Source organism: Thalassophryne amazonica, chromosome 21 (assembly GCF_902500255.1).
Source record: "Thalassophryne amazonica chromosome 21, fThaAma1.1, whole genome shotgun sequence".
Lineage (NCBI taxonomy): Eukaryota > Metazoa > Chordata > Actinopteri > Batrachoidiformes > Batrachoididae > Thalassophryne > Thalassophryne amazonica.
Genome location: NC_047123.1, coordinates 13,243,853 through 13,256,220, shown reverse-complemented (window position 1 = coordinate 13,256,220; position 12,368 = coordinate 13,243,853). Strand labels below are relative to the sequence as shown.

Sequence of the window (12,368 nt, the reverse complement as noted above, 5' to 3'; positions counted from 1 at the left end):
GAGGAGAAATAAAAACAAACTGAAATGCTGCAACCACATCTCAGCGCGCACCGTGATGTCAAAGTCAAAGCTGCACTTGACCACTGTGTCATTACTGCTCAAAGCTGGAGAACACATATCATGTGATGCAGAATCTCACATCACAAGACACCACCGCGAGGCGCGTGTGTCGGCGTGCTCTCCTCACATTGTAATCAATAAAAACACATATCTTTGGAACGCGGTCACCAGCGCTTCAGTGCGCACTGGACACGCAGAGTCGGCTCATGTGTTCGTTATGAGCGCAACAGGTCATTCATGTAAAAAATAAAAGGAAGAAAAAAATCATCATGTCAGTTCATCACTTCCTGGTGTACGTCTCGGAGGAGGATCATTTTTGTATTGTCACACAGGAATGAAATATTATAGAAATTGCTGTGTTTTGTTTCTTTTTTTTTGGTGTTTTTTTCCTTTTTTTTACAGTGAGAACAGATTCTGCTCAGTCTAAGCCTGAGCCCGTCAGATCGCAGAAGCTAAGCAGTGCGGCATCTGGTTAGTACTTGGATGGGAGACCTCTTTGGAACACCATCGGTTGTGTGTTTCTCCAGGTAAAACTGGAGTTGCGTCAGGAAGGGCATCCGGCGTAAAACTTGTGCCAAATACCAGTGCGGATATGGCTCTATCTGCTGTGGCGACCCCGAACAAAAAGGGAGCAGCTGAATGGACAACAACAGTGAGAACAGATTCATGACCATTAACATGATTGTCTTACATTTAATCAGTACATTCATTGTTCATATAATGTTCTGAATCTATGCTGACACATTAATTTAGTGCTTACACATTTTCGGCCATTTGTGTACATGTTTCCAGCATCTCATTACTCCACTGCTGTGTGGGTGTGACTTTCCACATGCTCGCACTGTGTTCGTGCACACCTGTGGCGCGCACACGAAACCGTCGCCACGTGATCGTTCACGTCTGTCTGACCGCGTGTCCCTCCCGACAGCAGGTGGAATTTTTCGCAGCTCCCCAATTTGTTTTTTTGTGTTTTGTCGGCCAGTTTCTGCCTTTCGTCCAAGTTTGTGTTATGTGTGAAGAGGCCATTATTATTATTACTTGAATATGTGGTTTTTGGAATTTAAGTCATGTGCAAGTATTTAGACAGTGTTCTGTTTTTTGTAATTTTTGCATCTGTATGCCAGAGGTATGGAGTTGAAATGAATCATCCAGATGTTCTTGTGTGGATTTTCCGCCTGGATTCGAAGTGTTTAACAAAACTATCACATGTAGGAAGCCATTTTTATCTTCAGAGCCCATACATAACAGTGATTGTTAATGCAAATGATCACTTCTACAGCCAATTTTTGTTAGTCAGGGGACGAATGCATGTTAGTGAATATGTCAGGGTCTTCATTTCCAATAATCATTGAGAAATACATCCCTAAACTAGAAGTTGGGATGGTATGGAAAATGCAAATACAACAACAACAAAATAATAAAATAAAATATAATAGAACAATCTTGGGGAATCTTTTTTACCCACTTTGATTGCAGACAATATAACTCAAAGATATTTAATGTTTTGTATGTTTTGTTTCAACTTAATTTAATTTAATATACATTCATTTCTACATTTAAGGCCTGCAATTAATTCAAAATTCAACAATGAAATCATTGTTTTTACAGGATGGACACATGACCATTTCTAAGTCACTGAATTTGTCTCGGACTTCATTTACACCAGTCATTAAGACATGCAGACAGTAGGGTGCTGTGTGGCAAATATGTGAAGGAGGCAGCTCTCAAAAATTGAGGAACCACACTGGAAGTGGACTAGTGAGGGAAGCCACCAAGTCTTGAATTTGAGCTTGATGAGATTAATAACTTTCTGTAAACAAAATTAATATGAGTTGGATGTATCCAAAAATATTTAAACAGAAGAATATTTTTTTCTTGAGTCCCTCAAGAAAAAAAAAAACCTATGCACCCTACTTTTATGTCACAGGAAGCATATTTTTATCTTCTTCTAAGAGGCTGATGCAACTACAATACAAATGGAGGTGACATACAATGGTGAATTATGATGCATGGTTATTACAGGTGCAGTATGTCAGTATTTCAGTGCAAGATGTTGATAACCAAACTCGATCAGTGATGAGACTGGCCAGTAGAGGTTTGTAACCTGCTCAGTGCGTATGTCCAGTCTCTTCATGCAGTGCTCAGTGTTGTTGGCTTGGGTATTATAATAACAACATAGTTATTCTACTCTATCGCTTAGCGGGATGGTGTTAAAACTAGTTATAATGCTCCATTGTTGTACGGCCTTTAGCTATAACAGCCATAACCTGTCTGTTTCCAGCAGAGAAGGGAAGGAGTATTGCTTGGATTTAAACAGTGAAGCAACAGAACCAGGACGGATCTCCCTGGACTCTTGGAAGGAGTGCCGTCTTATGTGGTAAGTGGCGGAATGGATCATAGTTGATCCATGATTTGAATGAATTGCCGCTCAGTTTTTGGCCCACATTCAGATGAGGACAAATTTATTAGCTCTCCTCATGAAATTTAACCTTTTTTTCAAAATTTTCCAACAGAGCAAGGAATCTTAAACTCAGCATTTCTGAACATCCTATTTTTACTTTGGATACTTACATTATTTGACTTTGCACACACACATGCTAATAGTCAATTGTTTGCACTGGATAACAGCCTGCAGTCATTTGTTGTAGTTTTCAACAAGTCTCAGACGTGTCTCCTGAGGAACCCCAGCTCATTCTTCTTTGGCGAGTCTCTCAACCTCCTTCAGATTTGATGGTCTTCTGGCATGGACTTCGGCCTTCAGTTTACCCCACAAATTTTCAGTGGGATTCAAGTCAGGGTTTTGTGCAGGCCAGTCGGTAATGTTCACTTTGGTCTTCTGGAGTTAGTTCTTCACCAGCAGCAACATATGTTTTGGGTCATTGTTACGGTGGAAGACAAAGCGATGACCCAGGCCCAGTTTTTCTGCTGAATGCTTGAGGTTTTCTTTCAAAATATTCACATTTAATTTAATTAAATTTAATTAGCTTATAATGCGCCAAATCACAGCAAAAGCCGTCTCAAGGCGCCTTAAATAAAACAAGTCAACATAAAATTGAATAAATAATTAAAAATGAATAAAAATTTTAAAATACATAAATAAAAACAGAAGTAAAAGAATAAAACAAATAAAAATAAAAACTATCCATAAGAAAGAGAATAAAAATAGGTTTTGAGTCTTGACTTAAAAATGTCCACAGACTCAGACTACCTCACGGTCGCAGGAAGACTGTTCCACAGGGTGGGTGCACGATACGAAAAGGCTCTTTGACCTGCTGACTTCTTCTTCACCCTTCACCTTCTTCACCACATATCCTTCTTTCTTCATGATTCCTTCCACCTTGTGGAGATTCCTAGTTCCAGATGCACTGAAGCATCCCCACTGCATAATACGCCCACCGCCATGTTTCACTGTGGCGATGATGTTGTACTCCTCGCCCTTCTTTCTGCAAACATATGCAGCATCTTTATGGCCAGAGTGCTCTAGTTTCATCTCATGTGGCCAAAGGACATACTTCAGGTATGCATAATCTTTTTCTGGGTTGTCGTGAGCATACTTCAGTTTGGCTTGAAGGTGTCTCTTCTGCAGAAGTTTTTCTTGGTCTGAAACCTCGTAGTCCATTTGTGTTCAGGGCTCAAGTCATTGTCTTCTTTGAGACTACAATTCCCAACTTGGTTAAGCCATTCACTTGTCTCGGCAGTTATTCTGGGGTCTTTAGACACATCTCTCACTAGTTGCCTTTCTGGAGTCTGAAATTTTTTGCTTCCTATCTCTCCCAGGCTTGTTCTATACTGTGTGGCTCTTGTTGAATTTCTTGATGATAATTCTCACTCCAGTTCGTGACACTTGAAAAAGCTGAAATAACCCCTTCTCCTGCTTTGTGAGCTACAACATTTGTACTAATTTCTTTTGATGCTTTCTGATGTTGGGTACATTTTCAGATAACCCTCAGTTTTAACATGGTTTTACAAGCTTTTAGCATTACATAGTTGAAGCACATCATTACACAACAGTGTTTTGTGCTATGGTTCAACTAAAAGGTCAGTTTTTAAGGTGGCTAATAATTTTGACCCTGGTAGTTTTTGGTTTTGTGAAATAGTTTTCTTTCTGTGTGCAAATGAAATAATGTCAGCATCCAAAATAAATATAAGATAAGACTTTATTGATCTCACAGTGGAGTTACAAACAGAGCAATGTAGTGTATTCTATCAGATGTCAGGAAAACTGTAATGAACACTGTAAAGAACACTACATAGGTGAGACCAAGCAACCTTTACTCAAAAGGCTATACCAGCACCGCAGAGAGGGCGCCAGTGGACTTCAGTCTGCAGTTCATCTCCACCTGAAAGACACTAACCACACGTTTGAGGACAAGAAAGTTAAAATCTTAGCCAGAGAGCAGAAATGGTTTGAGAGAGGTGTCAAGGAAGCATTCTTTGTAAAACAGTTGAAACCCAACCTTAACCGGGGAGGGGGTCTCAGATACGCTTTGTCCCCTGTTTACAATGGGGTACTCAGGTCAAAGCAGTTTCAGTCTTTTGTTCATGGTAATGAGTCATTCACGTCATCAGGAGAGTCGTCAAGGGAGCCATCAGGGGGAGGCTTCCGTCCCATCATTAGGAGGGACAGCTGCCCTGTCATTAGGAGGGTGCTAACTAGAACACAATAGGTGCTAATTAGAGCTGTTGTTTAGTCACTAGCCTGTAGCAGTCGGCCTCTCGGTAGGAGGGGTCAGGTTAGGTTAAAAACTCCAGCATTTGTTGGCTTCTGTTTTATTCTTCTCTACAAGAGTCAAGACAGAAGTCAGACTACCAGAGCAAGAATTTTAGCTAAGGAAGCTTCTGTGATTTGAAGAGAAACGTCCTCACGTGAAGCAACCCAGTCCAGTCGAAGATTCAAGCTTCTCTACTATGGAAACCACCTGGACAACTGAGAGCCTACACAGAAATCACAGTGGAGAAATTCAAGTTACTTAAGCTCTTAAAAAAAAAAGACACACAAGATGGGTGCGAGTGGAGGAGAATGTGCATCAAACAGCGTGTGCAAGGATAAGCAATAATAATGATACTTGTAATAACACAATAAGATAAGAGAAAGAGGTAGTGTGTATATATATATATATATGTATATATATATATATATACACACACACACACACAGTGGTGGGCACAGTTCCGATAACTGATAATTATCGAAGATAATGTTTTCATTATCGGATTATCTGTTTTAGATCACTTTAAAAACCATTATCGGACTAATTATCTTGCAATAAATTTTTGTCAGATCATTTTTAGACCGATAACGTGGTAAATAAAGCTGAACAGCTACAAATATTTATAAAACTTAAAATCAGTTGAGCACGTACGTGTTAAATGTTTCGTAGCTGATGTGTAGTTCTGCCCTCTGCAAAACAGAGAAGAGCTGCTTTAAGAAGAAACCCCTCTATCCTCTGCAGGCAAAGGAGAACTGTGTTTTAGTTTTAGTTTTAAAGTAACACGCTAATTTTTAAGGTTTTAGTGTGGATATATGCTGTGCCCAGCAGTGCATTATGGGTAGGATAGGGTAATCTCAGTACGTTCACGACATGAGAAATGCATTTGAAAACTCTGATCAGGCTCTACAGACAACAGTATTAAACTCTAATGCCTAAAACTCTCGTGAATATATTCTCTGGGTTTATAGACATTGTTATTGTGTCTGCATTTATTAAATTCCATGCATCTTAAATGTAGCAGACACAGATTATCTGGAATTTTGTTTTGGCAAGTTTTCAAGGTCTCTACTGCCATCTACTGGCCAGTAGTGTTCATTTGCCCTATTGACATATCCCATAATCCCTTGCATGCCAGAGAGTCGCTGCAGTCAACAACATATAGAGAATCAACACGATGACAGTTGTAAATTAATATTATACCACAAAAATGTATTTTTTAATGCTTTCGTCACGTTAATAAGAGACTGCATGCATGATACCCTGAAAACTTGGTAAAACAATTATAACAAATAATCCGTGTCTGCTATGTTTAGTCTGCATGGAATTTAATAAACGCAAACCGAATTTCAGTAGGGATGTCCCGATCAGGGTTTTTTTGGCCCAGATCCGATTCAGAGTCATCTGATTTTGAGTATCTGCCGATACCGAGTCCCAATCCGATACTTTAAAAAACTGAATGAACAATGAACAAATGCTAAATATATAATTTCATTTTAATGACCTTATTTTATTTATCACTTAAACAGTGCACTTCTCCTTGAGGTAGCTTGAACAATCAAGTAATGATCTACCAGACTTAAAAAAAAAAAGTACAAATTTCCATTTTATTTTATTTTTCTAAAAATAAATGTCAAAGGTTCCTTATGTTAAACAAGAAATTATCTAATCTGAAATAACAGGTGGGTTTAATTTATAGATGAAAGGTTTCTAAAGAACCATTTATTGATTTAGTTATTTTAATTACAAGTGTTCTAAATCCCCTATTGCTCCCGGTGTGTAGTGAGCGCCTTGTATGGCAGCACCCTGACATCGGGGTGAATGTGAGGCCTAATTGTAAAGCGCTTTGAGCGTCTCATGCAGATGGAAAAGCGCTGTATAAATGCAGTCCATTTACCATTTGTACAGATCAGTGGTTTCTGCCACTAGACTTCTGTGTTTTGGCCCGATGGGTCATTCCTGTTGGACAGCACAAAGCTATGTCACAGCTCAGAGCGTCGAAAGTTCAAAAGTCAACTTGAAAAGTAAAAGTAAAAAAAAAAAAAAAACTTACATTTGCATCCTGACAGTCCTCAGTGTTCCTCTGATGCTTTATCAGTGTTCAACAAGTTCAGAGCAGCGCAGTGAACGTGAATGAAGACGGAAGCTCTTTAAGACGCGCTCCTAAATGTGATGAGTGTGCACGTCGCTCGTGCGCACACCATCTCTCGCTCCGTTTTGCAGACAAACGTTCACAGGACAATTTGTTTTTTTCTTTTTGTTAATCAGATGACAGATCGTCATCCTGAGGACTTGGTCAGCACCGGGTCCTGCTGTGTACGGAAGGATGACTGAGCAAGAGTTTCGGTGGGAAAGTGTCCATCATCCTCTTGTCATTCCATCGAGGCGTCAGGCTGAGCACGTAAATACACCAACAGCAGTTCTGCGAAAGAAACTTTGCGCACATAACTCCCCCCACCTCTGTCCGGTTGAACTTATGTTTTTTTCTTTTGTTCAATTAAAAAAAAAAAGATTGGGTTGAACTTTGACCGCGTCAGCCTGCCAACAAGTGGCAATGCGCGCTCACGTCAAAAGCCGAGCTAAAGTGACGCTTCTGACGCCTCTAAAAAGCAAAACGTCTCACGCCTCTGACGCTTCCGACGCGTGAAAGGCCCATTAATCTGCAATAATGAGCCTGAAATAGCGCTGATCAAAATAATGAGGATTAAATCTATATCGGATTCCTGATTGGGATGCAACGTCCGATTTCGATCAAGTCTGGAACCACGTGATCGGGCCCGATTTCCGATCACGTGATCGGATCGGGACATCCCTAAATTTGAGACATATTATATATATTCGTCTCAAACAAAGAGGACAAACAGTGTTGTAAAGAACAATAATCAAGACGTTAAAGAGCAAACTTCACTTTCCCCCAGAACGACATGAACAGGAAGCGATTGTCGCTCACAGCAGCTCCCATTGAAAATAACGGAGAGACAGCCTGTGATTCTCGCATGTTTACATAAAATAAACACAATAACAACATCTATAAACCCAGAGAATATATTCACAAGAGTTTTAGGCACAATATAAAAATAGTTTTATGTTACGATGTTAATGGTGTTGTCTGTGTGCAGCGGTTAAAGTGCAGCATGGTCAGAGCGTCTCAGTGCAGTTCTCAATTTTACTGAGAATGTAACATCTCAATGTTCGCGCGGTGAACTCTCCAAGGTTTTGTGGGATTTGAAACGTCATTAGGGCGAATAGCCAACATTTATGTCAAGACAATATTGAGTGCACGTTTTACAATATAATAAAACGTGTGCACAACATCATAAAACGTGCGCACATCATAAAACGTGCGCACAATATAATAAAATGAACGCACATTCTCTCCACATGTAAAACATTTTGCGATGACACTTCCAGGGCTCCGTAAAAATGCCTGTTTTTACAAATAAAAAAATGGCATATTTTACCAAAGCACATTTATCTGTAAACACGAAGACATGACACACGTCACATTAACGTGTTGGTTTACATAATGACTGAACCATTCAGTGTTTAACAGAGGCACATTTTACCCAGAATCCTTTGCGATCTGTCTGTTTGTTACAAAACCTCAGAATTAGTGCATTATTCAACATTAAAAGATATACGTTATATTTTAACTCTGTACAAATGACAGAATTGACATTAATGGAGTTATTCTATCAGTATTAATGTTATTTATAAATCAAAACCATAAGTCAGCACTGCTTTATTTTCCAAGACCTCCGCCTGACCGGAGCGTTGTGATTGGGTAGAAAGCTGGGCTTTATGGCTGTTTTCAGCTTGCTTCTGTGCTGGAAGCCATGTAGTAAACAAGAGTTTTCAAGCTGTTCAAAGACAAAGTGTGGGCTCATTGTTTGGGTCTTTTGTTGCTTTTGATACTACCAGAAGCGATCGTGGTGTTAAAACTCAAATTTAGTTTATTAGTAGTTGTAAATGTATCGAGACAATACTGGAATTTATTGCTTATCGGTTATCTGTAACTTCCTATACATTTTTGGGTGGTTTATCGTTTTATCTTTATCAAAGATAACTTTTCAGTTATCTGATATCGAAGTAAATTTTTTGGTTATCTGTGCCCACCACTGTGTATATATTTATATATATATGTACATATATATATATATATATGTATGTATGTGTGTGTGTATATATAGATATATGCATATATATACACAGTGGTGTGCACACTTCCGATAATCCGATAACAGATAATTATCGAAGATAATGTTTTCGTTATCGGATTATCTTTTTAGATAAATTTAAAAACCATCATCGGACTAATTATCTTACGATGAATTAACGTCCGATAACTTTTAGACCGATAACGTACTAAACTAAGCTGAACAGTGAAAAACATTTTTAAAACTGTTAAAGCTGTTGAGACCTACCTGTTAAAAGTTTCCTAATAGGCATGTTGTTCTACCCTCTGCAAACAGAAACCACTCTATCATCTGTAAGCAAAGGAGAACTGGTGACCAAAAAAAAAGTCATTTCCTTTAACACCATACTAATATAATCGCAATGTCACCAAGTCATCCAGAGGCATACATGTTTAACTTATGGTTCAAATTTTAACCACTCATTTTAGACAAGTTATTTAAAATTGTCATGTCTGAAGTTTATAAAGTGAAAATATCAGATATATGTTTTCGTTTTAAAGTAATGTGCTAATTTTTAAGGTTTTGTGAGCACATGCTGTGCCAGGCAGCAATGCATTATGGGTAGCATAAGGTAATCTCAGACGTTCACGACAGGACAAATGCATTTCAGACACTCTGTTCAGGGTCCACAGATAACAGCATTAAACTCTAGTGCCTAAAACTCTCGTGAATATATTCTCTGGGTTTATAGACGTTAGTGTATTTGTGTTTGTTAAATTCCACGCATCTTAAATGTAGCAGACACTGATTATCTGGAATTTTGACATTTTTTCAAGGCCGCTACTGCCATCTACTGGCCAGGAGTGTTCATGGCAGCATTAAACGTCTGGGTACCTGGCTGCTCTCAAAGTGTTGGTATTGTCCATTGTCCAGGAGCTTTTTGTGTGCATATATTTGTTAACTTTGTATTCTAAAACTATGGTTAGAAGTAATTCCGACTCCTTATCGGTCCACACGAACGAGGTTGGCGCCATGTTTTTAGTTTTTGTGGAAGTGATGACAAGAGAATAAGGCTCCTGATTGGATAGAATTTTAATCAGTACCACCACCCAAAGGTTTGGCAGACTAATTACAACACATTTATATGGTTCGATGTGGATGGATTTTTTTTTTTAAACGACGTAGTGTGGATGAAGTTTTTTCCCCAAACTGAAAGGGTAAGATATTCGGTTTTACAAATACCCGACAACGTGTGTACATGGCTTTATGTCTGTGAAAGGCACTATATAAATAAATTTACTTACTTACTTACTAATATTGAATGCACGTTTTACAACATCATAAAAGTTTTAAAACATGCAATTGCGATGACACTTCCAGAGCTCCGTAAAAATGCCTGTTTTTACAAATAAAAATGGAATATTTTACAAAAGCACATTTATCTTTAAACCAACACACGACACACGTCACATTAACGTGTTGGTTTACATAATGGATTACTGAACCAATCACTGTTTAGCACTTTTACCCAGAATGCTTTGCGGTCTGTGTTTGTTACAAAACCTCAGAATTAGTGCCTTATTCAACATTAAAAGATATATGTTATATTTTAACTTTGTACAAATGACAGAATTGACATTAATGGAGTTATTCTATCAGTATTTTCAAAAAACCATAAGTAAGTATGACTTTATTTTTCAAGACCTCCACCTGACCGGAGTGTTGAAATTGATAGGGAGCTGGCCTTATGGCTGCTCTCGATATATCTCTGTGGTGGGAGCGCTGTTGTAAACAAGAGCTTCCAGCAGGGGCAGAACGTTGAAAGAAAAATGATTATGATTAGTAAAGAGTTGATTTTTGTGGGTGCTCTCAGGATTTCTCTGTGCTGTTTCCTGCAGGGGGCAGCATGGTCAAACATTCTTAGTTATTCTTTAGGTCTTTTACCGCTTTTGATGCTTTCAAAAGCGATCGTGTTAAAAATCAATTTCAGCTCTTTAGTAACTGCAAATGTCCCATAGACAACACTGGAAATTTATCGGTTATCGATTATCTGTAACTTCCAATACATTTTTGGGTGGTTTATCGGTTTATCTTTATCAAAGATAACTTTTCAGTTATCTTATCAACTGTTATCGAAGTTAATTTTTTGGTTATCTATGCCCACCACTGTATATACATAAGTACATATGCATATATAAACATGATTGGAATTGAAAAAAGATAGGAGCATCTTCTTTACAATATGTGAAGTGGAATTTAGATGTGATAAGGTGACATTAGTGCTGGGATTTGTAAATGAGTTGTTATTGCACATGATTTGCATGTGGTTATTTCACAGTGTTATTGTACAGTCTGACAGCAGCAGGGAGGAACGACCTGCGGTATCGTTCCTTCTTGCACTGAGGGTGCCTCAGTCTGCCACTGAAGGAGCTGCACAGCTCCACTACAGTCCGGTGCAAAGGGTGAGAGGAGTTGTCCATGATGGATTTGAACTTGGTTAACACCCTCCTCTCAGCCACCTCCTCCAGAGAGTCCAGAGTACAGCCCAGGTCAGAGCTGGACTTCCTGACCAGCTTATTCAGGCTCTTTCTCTCCCGCTCTGTGCTGCCCGGGGCCCAACAGACGACAGCATGGAGGAGAGCTGAGGCTACAGCAGAGTCATAGAAGGTCTTAAGCAGAGGCCTGCTCACTCCAAAGGATCTCAGTCTCCTCAGCAGGTGGAGGTGACTCTGGCCTTTCTTGTACAGGGCGTCAGTGTTGTGAGTCCAGTCCAGTTTGTTGTTGAGGTGAACACCCAGGTATTTGAAGCTGTCCACAGTCTCTAAGTCCTCACCCTGGATGTTCACTGGTGGGTGAGGTGGTGGTTTCCTCCTGAAGTCGATCACCATCTCCTTCGTCTTACTGGTGTTGAGACACAAGTGGTTGCTCTCACACCAGTCCACAAAGTTCGTGATGACCGACCAGTACTCCAGCTCGTTCCCCTCAGACACACGACCCACAATGAAGTCCGTGGTGCAAAGGGTGAAGAGGAAAGGTGAGAGGACGGTGCCCTGGGGTGCCCAGGTGCTACACCTTACCACCTCAGACTGACAGCTGCGCAGCCGCACGTACTGCGGGCGGTCAGTGAGGTAGTTGATGGTCCAGGCGGCGAGATGTCCATCCACACCTGCATCCTCCAGCTTCCCCCACGGCAGCACCGGTCTGATGGTGTTGAAAGCTCTGGAGAAATCAAAGAACATGACTGTCACAGCGCTCCCGCCGGTCTCCAGGTGGGTGAGCACTCGCTGCAGCAGGCAGGTGACAGCGTCATCTACCCCGATGTTGGGCCTGTAGGCGATCTGCAGTGGGTCCAGAACGTTGCTCACCACGGTGCGGAGGTGAGACAGGACAAGCCGTTCCATGGTCTTCATGAGGTGGGAGGTCAGGGCAACTGGTCTGTAGTGGGCTGGTTCCTTGGCGTGCA

The 12,368-nt window shown here is 40.1% G+C and overlaps 1 protein-coding gene across 3 annotated transcripts in view; it reads left to right on the top strand.

Annotated features, from left to right (window-relative positions):
* The first annotated feature begins 2,338 nt into the window (after positions 1 to 2,338).
* sipa1l1 (signal-induced proliferation-associated 1 like 1) overlaps positions 2,339 to 12,368 on the top strand; it is a 199,180-nt gene continuing 189,150 nt past the window's right edge. For all 3 annotated transcript variants that reach the window (XM_034162799.1, XM_034162800.1, XM_034162798.1), the window contains exons 1-2: positions 2,339 to 2,437; positions 7,059 to 7,064. The gene's annotated coding sequence lies outside the window, so the exon portion shown is untranslated. The remainder of the gene's footprint in view (positions 2,438 to 7,058; positions 7,065 to 12,368) is intronic.